Source organism: Haemorhous mexicanus, chromosome 18 (genome assembly GCF_027477595.1).
Source record: "Haemorhous mexicanus isolate bHaeMex1 chromosome 18, bHaeMex1.pri, whole genome shotgun sequence".
Classification (NCBI taxonomy): domain Eukaryota; kingdom Metazoa; phylum Chordata; class Aves; order Passeriformes; family Fringillidae; genus Haemorhous; species Haemorhous mexicanus.
In genome coordinates this window covers 9328927-9335191 of record NC_082358.1, presented here as the reverse complement: position 1 = coordinate 9335191, position 6265 = coordinate 9328927, and positions in this window count along the sequence as shown.

Below are 6265 nucleotides of genomic sequence, written 5' to 3'. Positions count from 1 at the left end.
GGGGCTCAGGATCAATCAGCTGCCACCTGTGGAGTGTCCAGGTGAGCCTGGCACCGTGTCCAGCAGAGCACTGACAGCTCCTGGTCCCTCGGGAGAGGCTCAGGGTCACAGACACAGGGACAAGGGCAGCGGGGATGGGCTGATGTCCTGATGGGGACGGGGCTGGGAGGGGATGGGGCTGTCCTGGGGACGGTGCCATCCCATCCCGCAGCCCCCTGCCAGCAGCAGGCTCCCTGCCAGCTCTGGGAGCAGAACCCAGCTGCAGGGAAGATAAATAGCCCCATTTTGCATGCTAATGGCATCCCAACCCCCAGCCGCTTCCCATCAATCTATTTTTGGTTTTTGCTGGAGGAAAAAAAAAAATTAAAAAATTAAAAAATAAAATCCCTTTTGCCAAACAGTTGAGGTGGCAGAGACTAAGGGAGGCTGCAGTGTCCCAGCTCTGCTGTCCACCCTGGGGTGAGGGCAGAGCATCCTCAGCATCAGGGAGAGGTGTGGGACCCCCTGACTCCCCAACCTGTCCAGTGAGCCCAGATCCCTCTAAATACCCAGAGCTGCATCCATGTTCTAGCACACCCAATGTCATGGAGCACCAGTGGGTCTTCCCTGGGCTGGGTGTGGTAAATTTGGGGGGTTTTGGAGGTAAATTGGGTTCCACCATCCTGCCAGAGGATGAAGGACTGGGGAGCCCATCAGGAGCCTCCCTGACCCATGGATGGATGGGGACAGCAGGGAAGTGCCCAATCTCTGCTGAGGCCCTGAAGGCTGCAGGAATTTCACTTTTGGGACAATCTCCTAAAAAACAGAGCTGAGGCGAGGGAAGGCAGCAGGGTGACCCCAGAATGGGGCTGATGTTAGGGCTGTAAATCTTCTCTCTTTACACAGCAACTCTTACGCAACAAAAAAACTCAGAATAATTTATAGGTTAAGTAAAATCAACCATAAATGAGCTTTAATTGTCTCTGGGGGTGGTTGGTATGTCCTGGTGAGTGCAGGGGTGTGTGTCCCACCAAGCCTGGGCAGCAGAGGCACTGGCAGCCCTGGGCTGACCTTCCCACAGTGCTAGACACAGCAGGGATGAGCTGGTCAGGATCCAGCCCTCAGGCATCCTCTCCAGCCCAGCTCGACTTTTTGGGCACTCCAGGGGTTTCTCCTTGGGTTTCATTTTGCTACCCAAGCCTGGCACAGGGCTGCTGCAGGAGCGTGGCCAAAAGCCCAACAGGATAATTAATCAGCAATTATTCTGATTAATGCAACTGGGGGGTGGTGGGGTGGGAAGTGGGGGGGGAGAAATCCCTGAGCTGCTCCTGGGATCATCAGGATCAGGAGGTGGCCCATCCCCATGGTGGGAAGGAATGAGACACCTGCCCTGTGCACTGCTCTGTCCTCCCAAAACACCTTAAAGCAGAGTGTGAAGCAGGAAGAAAAGATGTTTTCTCCCTGGTGCAACAAAATCTGAAGGGGTGAAGGGGCAGCAGCCCCTGTTGAAGTTACAAATATGCTTCACTTTAACCTGCAGGGAGCTGCTGTTGGATCAGCATGTTGGCAGAGTGCTTCTTACCACCCTCGGTGGTGTTTTTGGGGAGGGAATAAAACCCCAGAGGGATGAGACCACCCACAGCAGGTCACTCCTCTCTCCTTGGTGCACAGAGTCATCCCACTTCTGCTTTGGGACTTCCCAAGCTCAGTTTGTTTGTGTGTGGCTGAGGAAAGCGAGGTGGGAGGGGATGCTGGGCGCATCAACGTTCACAATCGCTCACAAAGGTTTGAAACTGAAAAAAATCACTTGGCTGAGCACAAGGACGAGCTCACCAAGGCGGATCCTGCCAGGGACTGGGATCGGGGTCCAGCCCAAAGCCCAGCAAGGAGCAGCCCAGCCCAAGGCCGGGTCACCGCGGCCCCTCGGTCACACAAAGCCGCCTCTGTGTCCCCGGGGAGAGCAGAGGCGGCGGCGGCTTCTCCCGGGACAACGGGAAAACAAACCCCGGGGCTCTCCCGAGGCTGGGAATCCGTGTTTTTAAATATCACACAGCACTGCAAGAATGCATCCGCAGGGCAGGATCAGTGCTGGGACTCTTCCCAAGTGCTGCTTCCTGCTGCCTGCCTCTGGCAATAGAAGAAGGGGAAATGGCTTTAAACTACAAGAGGGGAGATTTAGGTTAAATGTAAGGGAAACTTTATTACAGCAGGGGTGGTAAAACACTGGTTCAGGAAGCTGTGGATGCCTCATCCCTGGAAGTGTTCAAGGTTAGGCTGGACAGGGTTTGGATCAATCTGGTCCAGTGGAAGGTGCCCCTGTAAAAGCCAGAAGTTTGGAATGAGATGGGATGGACTTTAAAGGTTCATTCCAACCCCAATTGTTCCACAATTCTATGAAAATCCCTGTGGCAAAACACCTGCCTGCAAGTCCTGAGCAGAAATCCAGCCTCTTCCTGTGTGCCAGTGCCAGGCACAGGGACAGGACATCCCAGAGGTGCCAGGAATACCTGGAGCAACGTGAGCTCCTCAGCTGAGCCCTGGGAGGGCAAAGAGCCCAAATTCAGCCACTGAAGCCCCACATTTGCACCCTCAGCCAGTGTGGTGCTTGCTGGGTGGTGGTGCCATTGCTTTGCACTCCCAAATGGGATGATTACTTGGATTTCAGATGTGGAAGTGCAAGAGAAGAACAAAACAGGGCTTATTTTTAATCCCTGTTGTCTCAGTTCCTAAATTAACACTTTTGGAGCCTGTTCTCACTTGATTATCACCCGATGCCGTGAAATCCTCTGAAGACAGGATGTCCTACTTAACAAATCAACTCCCTATTAGGTAAATATACATTCTGAAGTTTTAATTAGTCCCATGCTACGATGCAGAGGTGCCCTGAGGACTCATCTGCAGCATCTGCCCCACTCTGCACCCCAAACCGAGCTTTGGCGTGCGGTGGGAATTTTGCCAGAGCCAGCAGCAGTAGGTGCCAAGATCCCAGAGCAGCTGGGAGGGAGTGAGGTGCCTTTGAGAGTCACCTCCAAGCCATTGGAGGTCTCAGTGACAATTAGCAGAGATTCCTAAAGGGTCTTCAGCACAAGGCTCACTCTCTCAGCAATCCAGAGAGTGGAACTGGCATCAGCCACCGGTTTGCTGGGAAGAATCCCCACGTGGGAGAGAGCTCAAGGGCACAGTGTCTTGCCAGCAGAATATTAATGATGCTGTCCAAATGGGATTCCTTAAAATTGTCTTTTCATCTGGGAATGTCCAAAGTCAAGAGCCCTGGCAGATGGACAAAAGTTTCTCAAGGTGCTCAGTGATTTGGGCAGCTGGATGAGTTGGGGGAGGAGGGTCCCTGTGCCAATGGCAGCGTGTCCATGGTCCTGCCCTCCACTGTTCCAGGTTCATCTCCCACAGCTGAGCCATCAGCAAAGCTGCTGCCTCTGGTCATCACTGCCCCAGAGTTACAGGCTTGGGTCTGGGGGATTTTCACTCGTTCCTGCCACCCAAGGTAGTGCAAGCTCCTACCATGGGCAGGGGAAGGAGTGAAAGCGAAGGTGAAGGCAAAAATGAAGGTGAAGGTGATGATGAAGGTGAAGGCAAAGGCAAAGGTGAAGATGATGATGAAAGTAAAGGTGAAGTGGTGACAAATCCCCCAACTGCTAAATCCCCCAAAACACCAAGTCTCCCATTTGCTTCCCAGTTTTGTTATTCCCTATCCTTTCTGCTCTCTCCATCTGTCCTGCTCTCTCCATCTGTCCTGCACTCCCATCCATGGCTCCTTCCTAAAAACCAGTGTCACTTGCCCTCTCCAATTCCCCAAACCTTTCTTCTTCAGTAAGGCGTGCCATTAAAATCATGTGATCTCTGCAGCACTGGGGTGACAACCCTTGGGGGGCACCAGTTAATCCATCCCACTGCCCCCACTGGGACCAGAACTCCCTGCATCCTGAGAGAGACAAGAAAGCTGAGAGCAGAACACAGAGCACTGGGCAGTTTGAACTCTGGCATTCCCTAACTTCAGATTTTGCAGCCTGGCTGCATGAGCAGCCAGCTCCCAGATCCCAGAGCAGCATGCAGTGGCAATCAGAGCACAGCAAATCAATTCATGCCAAGCTGTACCTTGCAATGTAAATAATAAATCGGATTCAGTAGCAATTGAATGCAGCCCAGAGCCCTGAAATCGGGCTTGGAGAAAATAAGAACTTGAGGCTGTTAAGATGCAGCAGGGTGGTGTATGGTCATTAGCTGTGAGATGCTGGAAAACTCTGCTTGGGTAATGGTTTTCATTTGAGCTCATTCTGGGCACTGGAATAACAAGTGCAGCACTGGGATGGTGGCAGTGGCCAACCTGGGGAGAGCCCTGGTGGGGATGGGAGGATCCGTCCTGCCTGAGCTTCAGTTCCCTAATGGAGAGCAGATGGAGCTGGATGAAATTCTTTTGGCCCCAAAAAATTACAACACATGTAAAAATAAAACTCTGTAATTAGTGGCAATTTCATCAGGTTTCAGTTGGGACAAAAAAAGCCAGAGAGCAGCATTCAGCTGCTGCAGAGTTGCAGCTGGACGTGAGACAATCTCAACACAGGGTGGGCTGAGCTAGTGCAGGGCCAGCAAAACCTCCCCACCCCATCAAGTACCCATGATTTTCTTAAAATGCTTTTTTTTTTAATACAAAAAACAATTAAAATATTATTCTTATGTGTTTTGCCCTTGCTGGGCATCGATTGGGAACCTGGCAGAGGTGGATCCTGCCGTCCTGCCGTGTCCTTGCAGAGTTACATCATTTGTGTCTTCTGATTGGATTAAGTTGCAAATTCACAATTTCACTTGGGGAAACAATATTAAAAAGAAAAAAGCCAGTCCCCTGTTCTGAAGGAAAGGAGGTGATCAGGCTCTCAAATAATTACAGACTGCCTTGAAAATAACCGTGACATGTCAAAATCCAATTAGAAATATATCTACATAAACCTCCAAATGGAAGAGCTTTCATTGTTTCAACCCTTCTCTGTGTGCCAGAGAGCAGCAAAGAGGGAGCAATGCCTTGGATGCCCTCTGCTAGTAAACCACAAACCTTGGGAAGGTGCAGATGTCACACTGTGAGTGACAAGAGGGTCACCTGCCCAGCCAGGGGCCAGAGGGCAGCACAGGTTCCTCCTGGGCTCCATAAGCCAGAGCTCCAATGTGACCTGCAGCATCCCCACCCTCCAACGCTGAGCCTTGGTTCTTTTATTATCAGCATGAAAATAAATTCTTTTCAGGGAGAGATTTTCATAACACTAAATATTTCCATGCCTGGTTGAGATAAGCACCATCCATCAGCCCGCACCAGGCAGGAGGCTTCAGCACGAAGCTGTTTTCGATTCTATCTCCCTGCAAGTGCCTCAACAAATTCATTTTGAAGTCTTTGCACAAAAAATTGAGGGGGGAGCGGGTAGGGGAGGGGTGTTGGGATTTGGGAAAACCTTTCCAAGGTGTTTAGCTTGAGAGTGTCTGTTCCCAGCCCATGGGGTGCAGTGAGGGGGGGGCCCAATACCCAGCTGCATTCACAGCCCCCAGGCCTGTGGTTGGGTGCCATGGGGGGCTTTGTGGAGGTGACATCCCAACAGAGCAGGATGTCCCAAGGCCACCAAGACCACGTGCTCAGCCACTGATGGATGTGTGATTCTGGTTCCTCCCCCTCGCTGGGTGCTCCCTTTTCCTGCTGATGAGCGGTTTTCATTAACGAGCAGACAAGCAAAGCACCAGAGAAATTAGCCACTTTTCTCCTTGGACAAATAACTTCCGTCTGAAGGCTTTTCATCTCCTCCCTCTCATCCTCGCGGGGCGCGGCGGGAGGAAAGCTGATGTTTAATTACTTCCTTTATTCTCTGAAAAACGAACGTGCTGAATCATCCCAGCCTCACACCCTCTGCAGAGCTGGGTGTTGGGGAGGGGTGGGACCCACGGGAACACTGGTGCTCTCCCTACCCAAATCTATGGGCATGTGCAGGGGAAGCCTGTTGGTCTAGAGCTCACTGCAGCAACTGTCCCCAGCTTGTCCCCTTCCCACACCGTCACTGCCTTGGGAAAAAAAGCCCTGGCTTGTGTTTTGAGTGCCCCAAGTTGCATCTTGGTTTAGAGCTTTCCCTAAAAACTTGTTTAACTCCTGCTGTTTAACTCCTGTTTAACTGTGGGAAGTCCTTAACCAGGCATGAAAAGACCCAGAGTCAGACCAAAACCCAAGACAGAGTTGCTGGGGCTGTTTAAAAGATGATTCACCACGGGAGGGATTGAGTGAGCCCAAGAGTGATGCTGA